Source organism: Dermochelys coriacea, chromosome 3, assembly GCF_009764565.3.
Source record: "Dermochelys coriacea isolate rDerCor1 chromosome 3, rDerCor1.pri.v4, whole genome shotgun sequence".
Classification (NCBI taxonomy): Eukaryota; Metazoa; Chordata; order Testudines; family Dermochelyidae; genus Dermochelys; species Dermochelys coriacea.
In genome coordinates this window covers 137877975-137902297 of record NC_050070.1, presented here as the reverse complement: position 1 = coordinate 137902297, position 24323 = coordinate 137877975, and the positions used below count along the sequence as shown (strand labels likewise).

General features: G+C 40.8%; 1 long non-coding RNA gene across 1 annotated transcript; it reads left to right on the top strand.

The window, feature by feature from the left end:
- Positions 1-2065: 2065 nt before the first annotated feature.
- On the top strand, positions 2066-3413 carry LOC122459106. Its single transcript, XR_006279572.1, has 3 exons — positions 2066-2100; positions 2586-2590; positions 3299-3413. It is a non-coding gene; the product is annotated as an uncharacterized LOC122459106 (long non-coding RNA).
- Positions 3414-24323: the final 20910 nt, after the last annotated feature.

Sequence of the window (24323 nt, the reverse complement as noted above, 5' to 3'; positions counted from 1 at the left end):
CTCAAAGAAGAAGGTATGTTGGAAGCTTCAGGGGCCAGGACCCAAAACCTACAGTCTATTGGAGACAATGGGAGTTCAAGCTGCCTTTGAAAATCAAGCCACTTATTTAGGTGGCCAAATTATTATAATAACTAATTAATTAATTGTAGCACCATAGAATAAAGTATGGATTCTGGTGCCTAACTTTCGGGATTGATGTTTAAAAATTTTGGCACAGTTCCCTAAAAACACTTTGCACAACTTATTCAGAATTTATATTACTTTTAGAGCTCCAGCAGATAGCATCTCTGCCTGCCAGATTGCTCATCATATACACCTACACATTCCCCAAATGACAGAAACCTGCCTCTTCTAACTCCACTCTAAACACAATACAATTTCTTTTTAAGAACTTGTGTGTGGTTCTCTCAGAAATATACACTACATATATTCCCAGCTAGGTTGAATGCAATTCAGTAGTACTCTCCTGGTATAACAAATTGCACAAGCATTACCATAGGGTAAGAAAGAGACAGAACCATTAGCTATCTGCCCAAACGGTGAGACCTTCACAATGTGTTTGAAGTTAAAGCCCCTGTATTTATTTCTCATTGCTATACATTCCTGATTGAGCGAGAGGTTGCTCCATATTGGGATGCCATTGCAGACATCTCTCTTACCCCATGGCTAGGCACATCACTTTTTGAAGTAAAATCTTTTATCATTCCTGATCATTTAAAAAAAAACCTTTTCTCACATTCCCCCTCCTTGCTGACATTGGAGTATGAGCCAGGACCTCTTCAAGACTCCTCTGCAGTCTAGTCAGTTCTGGAAGCTGAGCATGGGCAAATCCGATGCAGGAGAAGGAACCTCTGGTAAGTGTGTAAATGCATTTCCCATTGCAATGTTTACATGTACTGATGAAGCCTGACCCAACATAGCAGGACCCAGGTAGCAACTCTTCATTAATTTACTCATACTAGAAAAAATAGCAGTACAACAAACAGAGGTAGAGTTGGTATCTGCTTTTCATTCCTCTCTAGAGTTAGATGGGGTGGGGGGTATGTATGTACAGGGGATGGCCCTTGAATCCTTCTGAGAGGTCTCAATGAAACTCTCTGGAGGTACTCAGCAATCTTCTCCTGAAACTTTCTAGGGATCGCTACCTTATTTCTTTCTCCACAGTAAGACACTTTCCCACACCAATGTGTGATGACTTCGTCAGTCACCATTACTATAAACAGGCTAGAGGCATACAGGCCTGGGCCACTTCAGGACACCAGCAGACTCCACTCTGCTTTCTGTGCCTTTGTTACCCTCAGAAGCAAAATATCAGCTAAAATCACCACTGCCTGTGGAATATAGTGCCTGTACTCAGGGCCATTGTTCTCCATTCATTGTCATGGAAATAGGGACCAAAATTGTATTGTTTCATGCAATTAAATGATTCCCTCCCTTCCCTCCCCCCCCACCGCTGTTGGACCATACTCACCAAGACTTGTAATGGAGAGCAGTACTGTGGACAGACACTTTGAAGCTGTAGTGTCAATAAGCATGTCTTGTTTAAAACTTTAGGGGAGTAAGGGAAGGGAGTTCTGAAACTTAACTTTCACTTTACGTTCCAACAATACTTATGATATCTCTGGTTTCAGAGTAGCAGCCATGTTAGTCTGTATTCGCAAAAAGAAAGGTACTCCTTTTCTTTTTATGATATCTCTGTGTGTTTTATCTGTAGCTGCTTCTGTTGTGGCTTGGAAGGGGTCTCCCCTCCATACCTGTGGAATGCCTGAGCCAGATAAGGAGGAGAAAGAAGAGTGACAAGTTGTCTGGTGTGGCTCACAACCAGGAGTGCCAAACTCAGGGCAGACTGTCAAGAAAGAGGGCACAAACCACAAACTGGCTGTGAATTCTTTACTTAGATTTCACCAACAAACAAACAAACTGTGAACGCCTCAAGCACTACACCAGCCTTAACACGGAGCCATAGACAGTCTCCTTCAGTACTCTGGTTTATCTTGCCACCCAGGCAAGCCTGCCTTTGTGAAAGATGGTCCCTTACACCAAAAATCTCATGAATATTTAGGTTACTTCCAGTCCCAAAAGACCAGTCACTTACCCCAGGTCACATCTGTGACGGGTTGGATCACAGAACCCCACTGGGGGCTGCCAACTGACGTGCTAAGACTACTTCTGCCCCTGCTTTCCCTGCCAGCTTGGGACTCCAGCACCCTATCTTGTGGCACCAGACATGCCTGTCTGCTCCAACACAGACCTGTCTGAAGCATGTGCCCCAAAGCTGCAGACTTAACTGAAAGCAACTTAAGAAGTGTTCCTGTCTTTAACACTCAGATGCCCAACTTCCACTGGGATCCAAACCCAAATAAATCTGCTTTACCCTGTATAAAGCTTATACATAAATTGTTCGCCCTCTATAACACTGATATGCACAACTGTTTGCCCCCCAGCCAGGTATTAATACATACTCTGGGTTAATTAATAAGTAAAAGGTGATTTTATTAAATAGAGAAGGTAGGATTTAAGTGGTTCCAAGTAGTAACAGACAGAACAAAGTGAATTACCAAGCAAAATAAAATAGAACATGCAAGTCTATGTCTAAGAAAACTGAATACCTATAAAACGTCACCCTGAATTCCAATAAGCTTCCTTTTACAGACTAGTCTCCTTCTAGTCTGGGTCCAGCAATCACTCACACCCCCTGTAGTTACTGTCCTTTGTTCCAGTTTCTTTCAGGTATCCTTGGGGGTGGAGAGGCTCTCTCTTCAGCCAGATGAAGACAAAATGGAGGGGTCTCCCCGCCCCAGGGTTTAAATAGTCTTTGTCTGGTGGGTGGACACCCCTCACACCTCCTGTGTATAATACCAGATACAGTATGGAGTTTTGGAGTCGCATGTCCAGTCACATGTCCATGCATGACTCAGAACTTACAGGTAGCAGCCATGGGTCACATGCTACCTTGAACATCCTCAAGTAGACTTCTTATGTGGATTGGAGCATTCCAAGATCCATTGTGTGTTAAGTGCTTCTTGACTGGGCTCTTACTTTGTACATTTCTTTCTCAAGAAGCTGACCAAATGCTTTACAGAAGCTACTTAAAAATCAAGCCAGTACACAGCCAATATCCATAACTTCAAATACAAAACTGATACATATATACAAATAGGATTAATAGATTCAGTAGATCATAACCTTTACAGAGATATGTTACATGGCATATGTAGCATAAAACATATTCTAGTTATGTCATATATACATTCATAAGCATATTTCCATAAAGCCTTATGGGGGGCACTTCACAAAGGGCACCTTAGATCTCTTACCAAAGATAACACTTGTAGCTAATCCTATAATAAACTAACTAAAGGTTTATTAACTAGGAAAAAGAAATGTGTTATTTACAAGGTTAAAACAGGTAAACAAAAAAGTGATAGTGTTTTAGATTACAAAAATTGATAGTAGCTACTATAATAGGCAATTTGTATATGTCCTTTAGGGCTAGCCCAAGCTGAATAGCTGGGGATTCCTTGCTTATGCTTAGAAATCTTTGCCCCAAGAGTTCAAGCAACATAGGGATAAAGTTCCTTCTGGTCAGTAGTTCGAACTGATGGGACCAGTGTTTTTGCATGTCTCCTTTTCATGGGCATGGGGGGAGAAATCAACAAAGTCTTTGGTCAACTGATGTTCCACCATCACTTGTCTGATGTCTGTAGACTTTCTTTTGTTGGGCAGGAGATGATAACTCTTGTGGTGAACTAGTATGTCACAATTGGTCATGCTTTTCTCTTGACTGTGGACATTTCCACTTTTAGAGAAAACACTATAGTTTTATAGTTACAGAGAAAATACTTAAATATTATCTTATAACATAGGATACAGATATTATAAGTGAGATTAATGCATGCAGCAACTTTCAAGCATTTCATAAAATCTAAAAAATAAACCCCTTCTTATGACTCAGATAGCTATCAATACTAACCCACAGGTGCGTTAGACTGGTTTCCAGCTATGTATTTGTCAGTGTTCAGTGAGGCCTGGTGGCCTTGGCAGGAGGTGGGACCTGGTCTGCCAGAGTCACAAAGAGGACATGGGAGGATATCTTTTCTGAGATTCTGCAAGCCAGCACTGCGTCAGACCGTGAAGAGAATATTTTAGATGCTATGGAGGAGGAAAGAGCAGACAGGAGAAGGCCCAGGAGTCTCAGCAGGAAAGGGAGAAGGAAACGCACCAGGACATAGTGGGGCTTCTCTGGCAGCAAACACAGATGCTACAGACTCTTGTGGACCTACTGGTTCAACGAGCAGGTGCTTGCATCCCTTTGCAGTTGGTGGAGAACTCCATTTTAACACCTTACTACACACCCCCAACATTCCACATGACATCAGGAGCCACATCCCTATCCCTACCCCTACCATTCCATGCCGTGAGCAGTAAGGACAGCCACAGTTTTACATACATTGATCCGTGAGAGCCACAGTCACTGTATGTGTAGCCAAAATGGACATCGATATTCTTTGCCGTTGTTAAGTTCTGTTAATGTATTTCAGAAGTTTGCATTGTATTATTTTTTAATTGAACAGAGTTTCCATGCACTGGTTTTGGTATTGTGACAAAGTTCCTGCTCTACCTTAGTGGGTCTTGCGCTTATTGGCGGATTTGCTCGCCTTGGAGCTTCACGGCAGCCCTCAGCTTGGCCGTTTTTCTGAACCCACAGTCCAGGTCAACTCCTCCTGTGTCTGACCAGGAGTTGGGAGGATTTGGGGGAAAGCTGGAGCCGCCCTCTACTCCGGGTTCCAGCCCAGGGCCCTATGGAATGCAGCCATCTAGAGTGCCTCCTGGAACAGCTGTGCAACAGCTACAAATCCCTGGGCTACTTCCCCATGGCCTCCTCCCAACACCTTCTTTATCCTCACCATAGGACCTTCCTCCTGGTGTCTGATAATGCTTGTACACCTCAGTCCTCCAACAGTCCGCGTTCTCACTCTCAGCTCCTAGTGCCTCTTGCTCCCAGCTCCTCACACACACACCACAAACTGATGTGAGCTCCTTTTTAAAACACTGGTGCCCTGATTAACCTTCATTAATTGATTCTAGCAGCTTCTTGATTGGCTGCAGGTGTTCTAATCAGCCTGTCTTAATTGTCTCTAGAAGGTTCCTGATTGTTCTGGACCTTGCCTGTTACCTTACCCAGGGAAAAGGGACCTACTTAGCCTGTGGCTAATATATCTGCCTTCTATTACTCTCCTATAGCCATCTGCCCCACCCTGTCACAGTATGTAATAAAATTATATTTTTTGGAAAATAATTCATCACAACATATGCTACAGAATGCCTAGTGAAAACAGCCACTATTTGTGATTGCACAGGGCAACAGAACTCATACAATCAATGACAAACACAGTGTAATAATTACAAAGGTACAGGAAGCACCGCAAAATTAATAGGTACAGTAACAAACAGTGTTATCATAAATATGCATAATTTCTAACAGCCACATCACATTACTGTGTTTGACCGTCAAAGCGTTCTTCCAAGGCATCCCCTCAGCCACACAGCTCCATGTTCACTATTCTAATAGCCCATGCATCTGCCTGTTCAAATTCAGCAAAGAGCTGATACACCTAGGTGGCAACTTCTCCCCCCTTTTGCTTCACAAATATTATGCAGGACTCAACAGGCAGCTATAACCATTGGGATATTTTTCTCACTGAAATCCAAACTTGTGAGTAAGCAATGCTGACATCCCTTCAATCTACCAAAAGCACATTCAACTGTAAATATTCTGCACCTGGTGAGCCAGTAGTTGGATCTTTCCTTTGTGCTGTTTACATGGCTGTTATATGGCTTCATGGGCTAGGGGAGCAAGAGATAAGCTGGTTCCCCCAAGATCACTATTGGCATTTCAATATCATCAGTGGGAATCTGCCAGTCACAAAAGAATATCCCTGCTTGCAACTTTCTGAACAAGCTTTTGTTCTTAAATATACAAATGTCATGCAACTTCCCTGACCAGACAACATTAATGTTGATGAAGCTTCCCTGGTGATCAGCCAACATTTGCATAACCATAGAAAAATAGCTTTTCTGTTGATGTACTCTGCAGAATGTGGGCATGCCAAAATAAGGAGATGTGTGCCATCTATTGCCCCACCAGAGTTCGGGCGCTCCATAGTTGCTGAGCTATCAACTATGTCCAACACGTTACCAAGAGTCACAGTCCATATAGCAGGAGAGGATTAATGACCCTGTACACTTGCATCATAACAGTCCTCACTGTGGATATTCCAATGCCAAAATGGTTTCCCACTGACCATTAGCAATCTGGTGTTGGAAGCTTCCACATCAGTGGTCCCAAACTTTTTACCTTATACCCCTCCCCTTCCATCCAGTCTGCCCCACCTCCCACCCACCCCAGAGCCAGGGCAACGAGCAGGGGCACAGTTCTGTGTGTGGCGGGGGGGTGAAATGCAGACGGGGTAAGGCGGCCGAAGCTGGAGCCATAGCTGGGCGCAGGAGCAGGAGCGGAGCCTCAGCCAGGGGCCAATGCCAGCAGCTAGTGTCCTGCGCATGGGGCCAGCAGATGTGGCCAGCAGCAGGGCCAGCGGCTGGGGCTGGGGCCAGGCCAGGAACAGAGCTGGGTTGTGCTCCCTCCCTGCCCCCCCAAGGGGGCTGGCCTGGGCCTGAGACATGCCCCCCTGAATGTTTACCCCACAGATTGGGAACCTTTGTTCCACCATGTGATCACCACTCACTTCACAATTGTCAGTGCAGCAATCATTCTGGTGTACCTGTGCTGGAAGGCAGGGCGAGCTCAGCACACAGACGCAGGAATGGGGCCATTAGCATCTGAAAGTTCTGCAGCCACTGCTTGTCCTCCCAAACCTGCATAGTGATACAATCCTATGATTCAGCAATTTTTTCTCAGGCCAAGAAGTGGCACTCCACTGTCTGCAGCTGCTGTGTCAATTGGGGTGCCAGAACTGGCAAGGGGCCCCTTGTCCCTCCTCCTCTGCCTCCCAAAACCCTGCCCCCCCGCCAGGCCAGCAGCTGGGAGCTCGGCCCAGGTAAGGGAGCCCAGGTAGCTGTGCGGAGCAGCAGACCCTCCACCTGCCCAGGTCAGGGCCTGAGAGCAGCCCCTGGCCCGTGTCCCTGCTCCCATGACTCCCTGCCCAGGGCAGATGGAGGGTCCGTGGCTCCCCACAGTTATCTGGGCAGCTCTTACAATGGCCCTGCAGTGTCTTCAGCCCCCGAGACACTGCCCCAGAAACAGGCTGGAAGCCGGAGCCAGGTCAGGGTAAGAACTACATGAGCAGCTATGGGGAGCCACGAACCCTCCAATTGCCCTGGGTCGGAGGCCTGGGGACACAGGCTGGGGGATGCTCTGGGACCCCTCCACCCCAGGCAGGTGGAGGGGCTCAGGCTCCGCAGCTCAGCTTCTGGCTTGGCCAGGGGAATGGGGCCGTGTAGCCCCCACCACCACCACACTTTTAGGAAGAATCCGTTGCCCCAGCACGAATGCCATCAACAATCTTGAATTGGTTTTCACTGTGTCCCACAGCAATCTGCCCTCCACCAAATCATCATGGCGCCTGCTGCTGCTACAGTTCTTCTGGCAGCTCTGCAGCTACCAGCAAATTGTTCATCCAGGGTTTGCAATGCTCATGACAGTAGTGTAAGGCTATGAGGGCTCCATGCTTCTGTCAGAGAAGATAGGCATCAAGAAATGAGGTGCGGTTTAGCAGATTTTTTTTTAAAAGCACAAAATAATGGGATGTAGATGACATTATGGGATGGAGAATGTTGCATAATGGGAACTCTCCCCTGGCTCCCAATCACCCCCTGTGCAATTAGTTTCTGGCCCACCATGCATTACCACAATTACCCGAAAGACAGCATATCAGACCATGGCGAGTTGCACATTGGGATACCGACCTATGGTGCACTGCACTGTGCATCAACACAAGCATTCCTGGTGAGTATGCTCAGCATCAACATAAGGAGCCAAGTATGCATGTGCATGAACGATACATTGACTGTGGTGACTTATGATGACATAACGTGTGTCAACCGAGTGTAGCCAAGACCTTATTCACAATTAAAATTGCCTTTATTCAGTTTACTTTGATTCATTTCCAAAGTGACTTCAGACAAACCAAATTAAGGCCACTTTAATTCTGAATAAGAGCAGCCACACAGGGATTTAATGTGGTTAACCAATACACTTTAAATTCACATCTTTAATTAATTTGGATGAACTTTTCTGAGATCCCCTTGTAGACTAGCCCCCAGTTTCTTCTTCTTCTTCACTGATTCTATGCTGGGTAAGAATCTGCCTTAGCTTTGTGCAGTTCATCAGCGTGAAGTAGTCTGGTCATGTCTCAGTTCCTTACAGTCTAGCTTGTTGCTGGTTTTGATTTATTTCTCCTATTGCCTTTCATATTGGAATTTTATATGTGGGCATAGTAGCTTAAGCAGAGAGGGGTAGAATTGTTTGATCTGCTTGTCTGGAGATTAGTGTTGCCAAAACAAGAAAATGATGTTTTCATTTGGACTTAATTTTTGAAGTGAAGGCAAAATTCACTGTTTTGGATGATGGCACCAGGAGTCGAATGCTATTTTCCTGTATGTTGAGTGGGATGGGAGAATAGATGCATTTCTGCTCAACAGCCGTTGTTGCTGGCATTCCTGTGTACATGTAATGTTTGTTTGGAGAGCTGAATATGTAAGGTTTGCGGAAAGAGAAACTGTATTCTAGTAACCCCGGCTGCTGGAAAAGCATGCCCTCCTAACAAGTGGAGCTCAGTCCCGTTTGAGAATCAGGCTCTAAATTCAATATTGTATGGTCAGTCACACTGCTGTCTTTTGCTGAGCTAAAGGTTCATCGACCTAGGAGGTCTGCTCTTGCTTTGCCATTACAGACCAAGACTTTTCCACTTACATAGTAGTTTAATGCCACCCACCATGACAAAGTTGTGAAAGTTCTGTGCCTTTATTTCAATGGGCTGTTGTGGCAAGGTGCATCATCTCCAAATATATGCTTATTCCACCTAGTGGGGGGTGGAATCTGGTTCTCTGCCTGTGCACATACTTATGTCTCCACAGATCTTTCTAGTGCTGGAAAGCCGATACTTTCAATTTAGGTATAACCTTGAACACAGCAGGGAGATTTTGTAGGTAGAAGATATCAGAGTGCAGAGAGTCTTAGGTTAGGATATTTTGACCCACAGGTGTGTGTTTGGCCCTTTTTTCAGTAGCGAGGGACTATGATGTATTTTGCTAGTTCTTAATCCAGGCCACTGGAGCTGGTGGCCCAAAGCTCTGTGAGTAGGGTAAGTGCATCATTCTCCCTGTCTAGGGCTGTTCTCCAACATTAAAGAAAACACCATTGAATTTAAAGACAAATTACCCTCACTTTAAACACAAGAGCTGAAGTGTTGGCTGCTAATGGCCCATTAATCTCTCAAGTATTTATTGTCCTCATCAATTAAGTCTATTTGATATTGAGCTAAGCGGATCTGAACTGTTTTAACCCTTCCTGTTCCAAGAGGGAGACATCACAAATAGGAGCTTATCTAGCAAGCTTTATTATTTTAATGTTTTCCAGCTGGTCCCGTTACAGGGCCACTCCTTCCCCTTGCCACTCCCACATGGTGAACAAACATCAGCAGAGGAGGAGCTTGCTGTGGGTGGAATGCAGCATAGTCCAGTGGATTGGACCCTGCCCTACAACTGAACTAGGTTCTGTTCCTGATTCTGCCACTGAATCACTGTGTAACCATTTCATTTAACTTCTCTGTATTCAGTTTCCCCATCTGAAGAAATGGGGATATCACTACTTACCTCTAAAAACCACTTAGAGGCAGTGCATCACACTGGCCTGAGCTTTAGAGCACCTGGGTTCTAGTCCAAGTCTGCTACCAGTTTGCAGGATGACATTGAACCAATCACTTCTACTTCCTGTGCCTCAATTTCCCCACCTGTAAAATGGGAATAATGATAGCAATCTCCTGTGTAAAGTGCTTAGACATGTACTGATAAAAAGTGTTACATAAGAGCTAAGTTTCAGAGTAGCAGCCGTGTTAGTCTGTATTCGCAAAAAGAAAAGGAGTACTTGTGGCACCTTAGAGACTAACAAATTTATTAGAGCATAAGCTTTCGTGAGCTACAGCTCACTTCATCGGATGCATTTGGTAGAAAAAAAAAGAGTTAAGAAATAACTTAAAAAAATAAAAATAAGAGCTAAGTATTAGAGAGAGATGAAAAGTGTCTTCTTTCCCAAAGCACCTAGTGCCTACAGATACATTTTGCCTGCTGGCAGCAATAGATTCACGACAAACCTCTGTTGCCTTAAGTTTGAAGGAACCAATCTCAAAAATGTTGAAATAACCACTTATGATAATAATCCCATTTTGTTGACGTGAGACCCTTTACCATCAACTTTTCCCCTGCCATTTATCAATTCAGTTCATGAATATAAACGTCTATCACTATCTTGTGTAAAGTAAGATGAAATAGACACAAGTGCACTCATCTCCATGCATTTTTTAGGCACATAAACTAAACTCCAGAAAGGAATGGGTTTTTTCCCATTCAGATTTATTTTTTAAGTAATGATATACATATGATTGAGTGTTTATGAGACACTTAAGGAAGATTATCTTAAATGTATAGAAAGGAATGTTATTAAATGCAATCCTACTTCTGTAATAAGTAGCAGCAGCTAACCTCTCTCAAAATGTTACTGAATTATGAAGGTAATATTGGAAGTTCTTTTGGGCAGGGGCCCTCTTTCTGGTCCGAGTTTGTAAAGTGTCACAGACTAGCATAATGGGATCCTGGTCCATGACAGGGTATCTAACCACAAAATAAATATATACAATAATAATTAATAGTAATAAACTATAAAACATCAAAATATTCACCAAATCTTTACAAAGATTGTGGAAAAGGCACTGCTAAACCCTATAGTTTTTGTTGACTGTAGAAAACCAGATACAATTTATAAAAGCTTTAAATTATGCATTAAGGCTATCTTTGTTGCACACATTCATAGGGCAGGTATCACCATGTATCTGCTCTCACACTACATGGCTTAAAGCTGTGTCAATTAACATTTTTTCCAGGTAAGAAGAGTAGACATACCACACTCCCCTGCAGGCCACAGCTTTAAAGAAAGACATGGCCAGTTTGCTGAGTTCCCAGGATTTCCTTGTTATTTGAAAGCCAGAGAAAAGAGATGCATCTTGCGCAGGTTCAATTCCCATTAAAAGTGCTAAGTGACCTCACTACAGGGTGCTACACTAGTGTGGTGACACTTCACCTTACTGGTAGCTACAAGTTTAAAGCCACGCATGGTCAGTGCTCCAGAAACTGTGGGTTTTTGTTAACGGTGGTTAACAAACTCCTGCCCTTATTGAGTTCCCTTTTCAATACAGCACTGAGTTTCAAAAGCACTCAAATGCAGTGGGTCTCAAGTTGTGTGCCTGCGGGAGCATTTGCTCATGGTCCCTGGCAAGCTGGCTCCTCAATGTCCAGCTGCTAAATCACATTTAAGGAAACCCCAAAAGCATTACATTTTATTACATTTATATCTGTATTTAAATGTTATAAATCTTCCATGGAAGCAATTGGTGCAGTTTCATAGGAATATTATCTGAACATAAATGTGAGGGACCCTAGTCCATTAGAGAGTCAATTGGATGAGACATGTCCATGAAACATTCTGTCCATTAACTTGTCACTATGAGGAAAAAAATATATAAAACAACTCCTGCTCTAATCATAAAGCTGAACTGATCACGTCATATTCACAACTGTACCAACACACGATCTTACAAATGCAGAATGACGATATTCATTGAAGGATCATGCAGAAGAGGCAGCTGGGCTGTGAAGGAGAAAGTTATTAAAAACTTGAACATCTGACATAGTAGCAAAAAGAATAGAAAAAATGACTGCTCTGAGGAAATGACTTTCTATAATGATATTCTCTTGTAGCAAGACTATTTCAGTATGAATGTCTCCCTATAAAATGTTGAACTTAACTCATTCCCTTCTATTTCCTTGAAAGTAGGGGAGGCCACTCAGGTAGATCTTGCTCGGGCTGCAAAAGTGGAAGAGAGGTTCTACTTCAGTAGCATCATTCCGCATGCCCTGCCATAACCTTGCAAAGCCCCTTCTTCTGGCAATCCCCAGGGTCAGAGTTCTGCAGAGTTTTTTTGGGGGGTGGGATGGAATGACAGAACAGATCCTTACAGAATTCACCCTTACTTAGATAGCAGCTATCTATGGGTCTACATTGCAATAGGAGGTATGATTGCAGTTCATGTACACATAAGCAAACTAACTTTAATCTACCTAGCTCAAGTACTGGACTCAGCAGTGAAGCCATGGCAACATAGGCTGTACAAGCCCATCTGGAAGCCTGGTTAATTACTTGAGTGGCCCACCCACACTGAGCCTGTACTAGTGCAGCTTCATTCTTACTAGTACCCGAGATAGCTAGATAGTTAGCTCAGGTCTGTCTACACAAGCTGCAGTCACACCCCTGGGATTGTAATGTAAGCACATCTGAAATGAATGCTTATTAACGTGGCATTACCGCATTTGCACATTTGCACCCATCTCTGAGAGAAAAATTGTGCACAGGAGAGGACTCAGCAGGTATATGGAGAAGGAGGAGTGGAGAAGAGGAAAACAGGAAGGCGCCAAGGATCAGTTATGCAGGGGCTATCCTGGGAATTCCAGATGGCTCTGAGGGAGGATACTGTTTAGGCTGATTGGCTGTTCTGTCAGTGGTCTGGTAGCATTTTATAATCTTTCGGCATCAGAACAGTAGCCCCTAAATACCCTTTTCCCTGGCTTTGCTCTCTTCATTCACAAAGTATTTGTCTACACTTGAAATGCTACAGAAGCACTGCTGCAGCTGTGCTGCTGTAGCTCTTCAGTGCAGACACTACCTATGCTGATAGGAGGGGGGGTCTCCCATCAGCATAAATAATACACCTCATAGAGAGGGGGTAGCTAGATCGATGGAAGAATTCTTTCATCAGCCTCGGTCAGTATAGCTACATCTCTCAGGGGTGTAAAGACATAGCTATGCCAATGTAAGTTCCCAGTGTGGCCCACCCCTAAGTATCAGTGATGACCTGGGTGAAAGATAGCTACAACATCTATGGGGGAACTCTTGTGCTGAGTCTGATCATCAGCATCATCAAGAGGGGTTTCAAAATATTATAGCTAGATGGTGCAGGAGGCTAAGCAAGGTTTTTCTGCCTTCACAATTGCATCCAAGAATGCTCATGCCAAGAAACAGTTCCAGGTGGTTGGTAACTTGATAAAGTTATGTTGCTTCCACTCATTTACGAGGTTGAGTTTTTTCCAGTGACAAAGAAGGTTTCAATAACTTTGTAGTTATTTTTTTTTTTTGCTGAGTCCATTTGGTTATTTGCATGGGTGGTCAATTAAAAGTGTGATAGCTAGTTTAGAAATAGTGTAAAGCTACCAAAGCTAAGTTAAGTTAAGAAGTATCAAAAATAATTTAACTAAATAGAGCTTTTGCAGAATTGAGCTGCCCTTCTTCTTGGGGATCAATAGGGTAAGGAAACAGACACCCAACTTACTCCTCTGAAGGGTGGACTTGCAGGAAAATTTCTGTGAGATGAACCTTGCAGTTTCTTTTCTTCTCCTGTGGGCGTATCTCCAGAAGGATACAATCTGGGCCTTGTTTTATTTTATTAAAAACCAGGAAACAAAATGTTCACTGCTTAGAAGTAACATAATCTACAGATAACAATATAGATGCACAATCTCGCTTTTTGTACTGCAGTAACCTTTTGTTTTTAACATCTCCTTTTGCAAAATGTCTTCATTTCAACATGATCATCGAGACCAGAACTTTAGCCTTAGCATTTCTAAAAAGATTTAAACGTTATTGGCCATCTCTGAATGGTAAACCCACTACAGCACCAGGATCCTGGATGATCATTTGAACTTTGTTGAAAAGGTTTTCTTCTATGCATTTTATTAAGTTTCTCATCATTGTTTTTATATTATCTCAGGTTATCCCCTATATTTTCATTACAGTTCACAGAGCCTAGATGACAGTTGTTGGGTGTGGAGGGAGGGGAAGGCTTCACAGCTATTAGTCTGAAAAGGTTTTGTGGGCTTCTTTAGATCTGCCATTAAAGGATCTGATTTTCTACTGGTTTTCATCTTGTATAGTCACAACTATGTAAACTATGTGGGTATAAATTGCTGCCATACAAGACTGATAGCACTGCTGTAAGTAGCTACACAAGCTGCAAGGCAATGAAGAATTAAGCCTCTTGTGTCTATGCTTAATACTTCAGATCAAATTCCTCAGTAGTAATTCATACAAATGTCTAGAATCTCATTCAATAACTAGAACTGTACAGCTTTAGAGACAAAGAGGAAAGTTTTCAGAAGCATCTAAGAGTCTCAAGAGATTCTGAAAATTTTACCCAAAGCAAGAGACTAGCACTTCTAGCAAAAGAGAAGAAAAATATCTGTCCACAAAAGTTATAGCACCATTACATTTCCAAAATTTAAGAACTGCAACCCTTCAATACTTTTACAATTTGTACAGTGAACTACTATCATGGCAGTTAATCTATTTAATATTTTAGCGACCAACCAAACATTTAATGATGCCATTAAGTCCCATGCATAGATGGAGCAGAACATTAGATGGGATTTGCTATACAGAAATGTAAAAGGAATTTTTTCCCATAGATCAAAAGCCCTAAAAGTAACACATTTTTCATATTTCTGTGGTTTTCTCAAATGCAAAAATCAGGCATGTACTTTCAAACTTGATTTAATATAGAGAACAAGAAAGAACAAAAGTAAGGTCTTCAATACTGAGAATGCTCAATGTAAATCTCCTCTATAGAAAGCTACATGTGATCTCAGAATATTCTGCCTCTGTAGCAGAAAGGGGAATCTTAATTTAAAAGTGTTGATTGCAAACCCAAGTCATAATAGATTTAAGTTTCATATTCCACACACATACACAAGCTATATGTAAATTCCTACGAGCAAAAAACAGATATAAAACAGTTAAGGTTGCTTAAGGAAACACCCACCAATACTAACCTCTAAAAAAGCAAGAAATGCCCAATTAAGATATTTTCTCACACACATTGACCCCTATACACCACAGTCACCATTTTAGTGACAGTCTCCACCCCTATAAATAGCTCCCATACACTTCTAACCTGTTGTGACAGACCTTGTACAAACCAGATTGAGTAAGGAGAGTCACCCCTACCCTGTAATCTGGGGTGCCCTTCACAGTGCCTTTCTGTTTTAGCTTCCAGCCTGGACTGCTCTCAAACAGCTTCCAGCATGTAAGTCAATCCCAACTTTGTCTGTATGTGTGCTGTAGCCAGCCAGTCATACCTTAGCTCTTACCAGCCTTAAACACACTTCCAGTCCCAGATTTTCCCCAGAAAAGTATATCCTGTGCTGCTCAGTGCTCTCCTGGGCAGTATAAATAATTAACTCCATTATTTCTTTAAGGGAAAGTCCAAATGGAGTCAACTTGAACACACCAGATTAGATAAAACAACAAAAGTTTATTAACCACCCTTCCACATAATTCACCTAATCAGCACATTAGATTGCCAGAGTGAGATTCTTTCCTGACTCCACAGTTTATGCCTGAAGCATGAGATTTGATTTCCCTTATGTTTCTCTGGATAATGTTTCTGGTAATAAAATTACACAGTCATTTTTTTCAAATCAAGCTCAAGTATTTGATTTGATGGCCTCCTGCGGCAACGTAATCCAGAACTGATGTCTTGTGTGAAAATAATATATTTGTAAGATGATATATTTGTTGTATATGCACCATAAAATTGGCTAGGGTATCCATGGAATAAACTGCTCAGCCATGTGATAAACTGTATTTATTATGCACCTTTGACTATGTTTTCTTCTGCCCATCAATCAATCGGCTCCAGAGCTAATTCTAATATTCTAAACCACTGAGCAGTTTCAAAAAGCCACCATTTAGAAAAACCCTGCCATAAAAAAGTGTTGCCCTCTTTCCCCCAAATATAGAATTACATACATGCCTAGAGACAGATTATATATACTCCACATATAGCACACTACACACTTATATCAAAACCTGCTGATCCATTTAAGACAGCTGGTCTAACCTACTACTTTAGTTATCATGCACCATAAAGCCTACATTGCTATCGTTGTAACTCAGAATTTGCTACTTTTATCTTAGTAAACCAGTTAAAATATGTGGCTGACAGTAAATTTACTGAAAAAAAATATCTTGTTCTTCACTTAGTGAGACTCTTAACTACCACTCATATTTTACAGTTGCACATCGTTTTTCATACAAGTATCACAAAGAACTTTATGACCATGACTTGAGAAGCCTGAAATCTGAGGGAGTTTTTAGAGTGTAAGGAATGCAGTTACACCCCTGAATAAATTCAGCTTTTCACCCGCTCTAAGAGATAGAGAGGAAAAGTTTTGACTGAGGTTCCTACAGGACCCACATAAACACATATGGTTTGACTTTGTCTGGGGTATCTGCACTAAAAAACACAATTGCATTTGTAGTTCTTCCCATTCTGTAATTTCTATGTAAATTAGACAAAAAAATTCAAGTTGTGAACTGGAAGAGTCCTGAAATTATGCTTTTTTCAATGAATTCATATGACAAGTGTCATCCTCAATAACCAGAAAGAAACCAAGGTCTCTAAAGTTATAAATGTTTTGCCTTATAGAGGAGGGTGAATATTAATTTTTTCTTCTTGTGTTTACACTTTTATTCTCTGTCCCCACCATAGTTTATGAAAAAAAGTGATGCCATCATCATGTTAAAAAAAGTCAATTGATGGTTGATTTTGTGCATAAGAAAAGAATAAATTAAAACAACTAATTGTTGTCAGAGACCAGGATGTGGGTGGTTGTGCCTAGTGACGGGAGCAGGAATCAGTAGCCAGGAATCACAGTCAATGGTCAGAAACAGAGTCAGAGGCCAGATGCCAGAGCCAAGGGGCAGACCCAAAGTCAGATGTCAGGAATTGGAGCTGAGAGTCAAAGCTGGAGCAGGCAAGTCAGGGGCAAGGCTGGAGCAGGGTTGGGTCCAGGGCAGGAGCTGGAGCTATCTCAGCTGTGGTCAAATGCTTTGAGCAGCCACTGAACTAAGCCTGATGCTGGGCTTAAGAGCTGGTCTGCAGAGTCTTCCCACCAATCAGGCAGTGTAGCCAATCAGGCAGTCTGCTACAAGCCAGCTGTGCTCATTCCCTCACCCAGAGACTGGCTCTGCTGCAGGCCTGAGTCCTGAGAATCATTCCCCAATAAGCAGTTAAAAATTTTGTTTTATAATGTAAAAGAGTCAGTGTCCATTATCACACTCATTTTTGATTGTATGAAAATGATATTTGGGAGGTTTTTTACCCTGTAAAGGCTTTTTGAGCTGTAAAAATGCTAAACATAGTGGAAATAACATTTCTCACTTCCACACTATAAAACAAGATGCTATTTCCTCTTGGAGGAATAATAGTGTCTTTGTGATATATAGAGATGTGCAAAATATAATAGATGATTATGGACTAGGCTAGGTCGGGAGCAATGGTAAATTAATGGTTTTTATATCAAAAGTAATTTTTAAACAGATATCTCTGTCTGGAGGCACTCTCTATCACTTCTGTTCCAAACTACTGAAAGTGCATCCATCATCCAAAAAAAATTGTTATGATACTAAGAAGCGTGTTCTTCCTGTTTACCCTGAAGAAAATAAGCAGCACTAGTGAATAATATGGAAAGAAACCCAGTTCCATACTAATAACATTTTATTTAAGCAACTTCTGGAGTGCCAGAAGAGCATGTGTTCAGAGGTGTCAAAATTTGTCTTTAACAATTTCTAGAGCAGGTCAAAAAAACTCTGTGAAACATGAAGACCTGGGGTGATCACGGTGGCTGCTATTTTATAGATGGGTAGGGGCTCTATGTCTACATGGCAAGGAAGGAGTTAAATGTAATATTCATGCCGGTAGGGAGAAATGTAACCATATAGCTTGAAACTAAAAGTTGAGAAAAAATAAAAGGAGAGAATTTTCACAAATATATAAAACGGTACTGTGTCTTAGAGATGAGGAGAAAAACCCAGTATAACTAAAATAAAGTGAACAGGCCAAATTTATCCCTGGGTAGCTACTGGCTGCAGTGGAGTGACACTTGGGATGCCTTTTGCCCACCAATTATAATATTGATTTTTTTAAGATAATCAGCTATGAAAGGGTGTTGCAAAGAAAGAAATAGCACCAAAGCCATTTTACCTGCTCTAAACTCTCTATGTGAAGGGGGAGGGGATCAGAAAATATTAATATTTACATACATTTTTCACAACAGAAAATAACCTGAAGCTTTTCATTGCTAATATCTACATATATAACATTTCCTAGAGTTATGAATTGCAATAGAATTTTATTACTATTTTAACTACATTAAAAAACGTATTCATTATCTTTGTAACCTTTCTGCTGGGTGCTTCTACCAACAGAAGGACCAAGTTAATTAGAATATACCTGACTCATATCACCAAGATTTCATCCTAATGGAAACAACCCTGCAAGGCCCTGAATTTTGGCTAACTACTCAGGTCAAAGGGGCAACAATAGCAACACAGAATCTTATATAGGGCTAATTGAGAAAAATCTAATATTCTGGCCATAACTTAGCAGTTACAGCCTTTTCCCGTCACACTGCCTGTAAAATCTGCCCATGGGGTACAGTGGCTACTTCCCTTTGAAGTACCTGCCCTTCAAAAGGGGGACAGCCACCACCCTGTCCCAAAGACAGAGGGACCAGGTTGGGGAGGAAAAGATCCAGAGCCTGCCTGTGTTAAAACAGAAAGTCTAAAGAGACAAGAGCATGGATGACACAAATAGGACATCAGGCATTTAGTGAGTAGGCACAAGCTCAAGTGACAGATCAGCTACCCAGGCCAAATCCTCTCCTGGTCTCAGGCCAGTTCCTTCCACTGGACAGATGTACACATTGCAAAAAACACCATCAAAGTTGTCTGCCTGGACGGAGATGGCAAATGAAAGAATCGACATGGAAACTGAAATATCCTGTCATGCCCACAGCGTGATGACATCTTTAGGTCCAAGTAATACAGCTTGCGCTGCTGCTGCCTGGGCTCTACCTGTTATTTTGGTATAGGAAGATGTAAATTTTTAATGCTGCCAGTCAAGCATTAAATTCCATTTCCCCAAACATTCCCACCCCAATATCTCTGAACACAACTGTAAGCATTATAATTCTTCTTCTTCTGAGCTTCTATTGAGAAAATAAGTCATAAGATAAGCTCTATCAGAGAAAAGCAATCTTTTCAACTTGTAGCTCTTCAGCAAATACAGATCCTTCTTTACCAAAGGACCAGAATCTTTTCCATCATTATAAATTACATTTGGGGAGAAAAAGGTAGATATGTTGTATGTAGAGGGAGAGAGGTAAAATGTGGTAGTACTGTTATGTTCTTAATTTTCTGTTCTGGGGGAAAATGGTATTTTGATTAACTTTAATTATTAAGACAAGCAGATTGTTTCACTCTGCCAAAAAGACACTGTAATATTCATTTTTCATTAACAGCATTTTAATATAATGTGTGAAATATCCCCACAAAGATGTTTATCAAATCAGTGCCTATGTGCGGGTTTTTAATAAGCTTGGCCCAAATTATCTCATAGATTACATCCATTCATTATCTAGTGTCTTGGCCAACTTTAATCTCAGTTCCCTAAACAATCTGCCTCCAGCTGTTATCCAAATTTGTCCTTGCAAAAGGTTTTCATCAATCCTGAAGAATTTCAGAAAACATGCTAAATGTGTTGCATGATTAGGATGGGCATAGATAGACAAGAGGAAGAAAGCATTTGTAGCAGAAATAGTATAGGCTCCAATTTCAGCTATACGTAAGGCTTTCCCTGTTCAGTAAATCACTTAAGCATGTGCTTAACTGTATGCAGATAGTTAAGCCCCACTGAGGAACCTAGAGAGTGTTTAATTTATTTTCCAAACAGGTCAGAATAGCAACAGCATAACGATACTCTCTGGATTTCCCCCCCCCCCCAACTTAATGAAGCCTGTATTTAGCCAATGCTGTCTAACCACTACATTCACTGTCACAAAGCAACATTTCGGAAAGTCATTTAAATAAGCGTTTTCAAAATGTGAAGGCTGAGCCATTTAGTTTGTTGTGATTCAGGAGAAGAATGCTACATCAGCTTATTGGATAAATGGGATATGTGCAGCAATCGGAAACCATTATACATTTAGAGTCCAGAAACGCTAAAATAAAATTAATGGTGTCACCTTAAAATGTAAAACATTGCACTTAATAATATGCTTGATAAAGGTTTCAGAGTAGCAGCCGTGTTAGTCTGTATTCTCAAAAAGAAAAGGAGTACTTGTGGCACCTTAGAGACTAACAAATTTATTAGAGCATAAGCTTTCGTGAGCTACAGCTCACTTCATCGGATGCATTTCATCCGATGAAGTGAGCTGTAGCTCACGAAAGCTTATGCTCTAATAAATTTGTTAGTCTCTAAGGTGCCACAAGTACTCCTTTTCTTTTTGATGCTTGATAAAGTGCACTTATGTACATCATATTCAGCTTCACTAGCTAGGAATGAAAAGAAGATGATTGCCAAGAGTTCCATGCAATTGATGACAGAAATGACAAACTACTTAAAATAATCAGAATAGTCCAAAATCCAAGGGAATTAAGCCATAAAATTGTAGATCCAGAAGATTTCTGTTAATGTCTTTGGTAGCTATCAGCTTTGTCTATAGGAACAAATACTCTTATTTCCTCTAGGACCCCAAAATCTTTCAGTATACAGACATACTAAAAGCTCAGACCTTTCTATTCCAGAACAATTATCTGATCTCAGATACTTCCTTTCCAACTGCCTCTTCTCTCACCCCATTCACAAACTCTCTCCCCAGCTTACTTTAAGTTGTTATTGGTGTTTTTGTCTCTTTAGAAAGAAACTATTTCACATTTAAAAAATTAGTTAAATGAAATGAAATTTTCTGCTTCTCCCAAAATAGAATATAGTTTAATATCAAACTAAATTTCCCTTTTACTGACAAGTATTCTTTGGCCACTAAGATTGGTGGCTAGCCAGAGTGCTATGGGTTCCCATCTTCTCAGTTACCCTGGCACAACCCCACTGCCTTCAAAAGGTTCTGAGAAACTCAGTGATTCACTGAATTCATATTGGTCCATCTCTTTAAATGAGATGAGAATTTGGCCCAGTGTCAATAGAAATATATTCAGCAGTGATTAGAATGTGAACATATTTGTTTATGGTGTATACTTATCACGTAACATACCAAATAGTACTCACGTGATTTGTTTAAAGATTTAAGGTTTTGATCTTGCAAGTCACTGCCTCACCTTATAGAAAGTTAACCGGGGTTCCACCAAGATGCACCACTGCATTTGCCTGAAATGAACTGAAGGATTAAGACTTCAGATCATATTTCATTTCCCACTCACACACATTTTAACTAAGTTGAACCAGTTCTAAGACCCTTGCTCCTTTGTAGAGCTCACTGGATGATTGGGACCTTGAAATCAATGGGGTTGGGCACCTAAATCTTTGAGGATCTTTGAGAACCAGGCCCACAGGCTGGTACTACTGGCACTGATAAGGACTTCTCATTTGACATGCACAAAGTGTAAAACTCTTACCTGACTGCAACTAAGTGACAAAGAGCATTTCAAGAGCTTATTCAAACGAGCCAAATTGTACTGACTGCATGATTGAACACATTCACTGGGACCAACCTATTGAAATCAGTGGAAGTTTTGACATTGACTTCAAGGGGATCACAGTTGTGCCCTTAATCAGAAAGTAGTATGGCGATTTGTGGAACTTAATGAACATCTAGGGATGTTTATGTGCCAAGGTAAAGTAACGAGCCCTTTTCCCAGCCACTCATTAATTTGCAGGAAATACTTCACCTGGGTCACTGCTGTTGGTTTTAAAAAAAAGGAAGAGAAAAATTAATTACCTGGTTTTGAGGAAAATTAAAGCTTAAAAATTTAGTAAATGTTGCTATGAATATGGTTTAATACATTAGGACCCTGTTCTGCCTTCTGTTAGATTGGAGTTAATTCCCATCAACTTCACTTGCCATTTCATTAAGATAACTGAGGGCAGAATTGGACCATTAATCTATTTATGGCAAAAGTGTGAATCTTTAATTACTATGAGAAAAGTAGGACTTTATTTTAAATGTTTCATTAGGATCATAAATTGAATTATGCCCACTATTATTAACACCTTTATTACTGCCACCATATGACTCAGTGCAGAAAAATATCGAGTTAACCTATCCTATGAATACACCTGTTTTAAAAAAATATTGATTTATTTAATTTCAAACTTTAATACTTTTGAAATGAAGGAAAACCAGCCTTAGAGTAAGCATTTAGATAATAGATTTTTTCTTTTAAAATTGATGTATGCAATTATACCTCTGGATCTTAAAAATGCTGTTTCAAACTGGACTCTGTTTTGTAATGATTCATTATTTGCAGATCTGCCAGACATCAGGGAATTTATAATACCTGCTTAGCAGCATCAAATACGATATATTGGGATGATTTCTTAGTACTGAAACAAATATTGTTAGCCAATTAAATACATGACTTGACTCGGAGGCAGTTGCTGTTTCACAGTCTAGATTTTGAAATGAAAGTATATGATTGACATTTAATAAAAAAATTGGATACTGTGGGTTTTGTGACTGGGCATCATCCTAACAGGGTCTCATAAAGCAATACTCCTTATATTTTGTATTGTCAACTTACACTCTACCCTTATTTAAGTCAGACAGCACCCATGGATCCGGGTCTAAAACAAACCATGCCCATTTTAATGAAACAATGCAGAGGAATCTGTCCGATTTCCTCCACCCTGGACTTCGTTCTCCTGTAAGTGTTTAATAGGTGGGTGCAGCATGTCTCCAAGCAAGCATTTTCAGATTTGCCTCCATTTGGGTAGTGGATTTCATTTTATTAAAAACTCAGTTTCAAAGAGTTTATTATGGATCCAGAGCCTGATCGGTTGTTGTGAAATGATGTAGCTCCATTGACTTCCCTGGTGCTATGCCAATTTACACCAGCTGCAGATTTGGCTCATTCACTTAGATATTGTTTCCAAGTCATTTTTTCTTAGTGTACAAGGTCTCCAAAGGGGTCTGTATTAATTTGCATCAAATTTGACCAAAATTCCGCTTGACAATTTGTAATGCATGTATGAAAAGGAAGGAATTAAACTTGATGCCTACTACTGTAGTTGCATCATAGCTCACATTAAAATGTTTTTATTTTAAATATGTTGTTTCAGACACCCAGTCCAAAAAAGAGATTCAAATTAAACTCAGTTATACCTTGGCAATACTATTTATGTCCGTATATTTGCATGCATGTAACTGGTGGCATAATTTAAACTTTTTTAAATTGCCAAGCCACTTTGTTAGTGTTTTAAAGCAGTTTACTGTGTATGCACCAGTCACATTTATTGTGCAAAACCACAATTGTAGTGACGGCTCTATGTTAGAGTCTGATAAGATACTAAATACAAGATTTCATCTGATATCCATTATGTTTTCTACATTAAGGTGTTTTTTTTTAAAATGGTCCTCACTGATGCAAAGCAGAAGCTCTAGACTATTGAATAATGCATGTTTCAAAAAGCCTGCTGTAATATATTTACATGAGTGTAACAGCTCAAGTCAAGTAAGTGCTCTGCATGTTTAAAAGTCTGTCACGTGTAAACAGTCTGCAACAGTTTTGAAATTGCATTTGTGGTCAATTTTGTGAATTCAATTCTGTCATGCTACCCCTTTTCCTTTGTTCTTTTGTGGGTTTTTTTCCCTCCATAGTTAAAGGTAAAGGTAACATAGTTAAAGCAGATTTAAGTATGTTAAGGATCTGATTTAAACCCCAAAAGGAACAATATTTTTTGAGTTTTTTAGCTATTGATCCAGATTCATGATCCAGGCTCTTTCATTCTTAATTTTTTAAAAGAGCCACTCTGGCCATTAAAATTACATATCAATTTAGGTATTTATACATCATTTTGCTTGTTTTGATTTTCTAAATTTATGTCATTTATGTCTAAACCACGTGGTAATGACTTTAGCTGATCAAAAAAATGTGTGTCAGTAACAGGCTTGACTGCACCTTTGACCCATCTCTCTCTTGAAGTGCACCCTCCTAAGATATCAGGCTCTGACTTTCACCTGCCCTG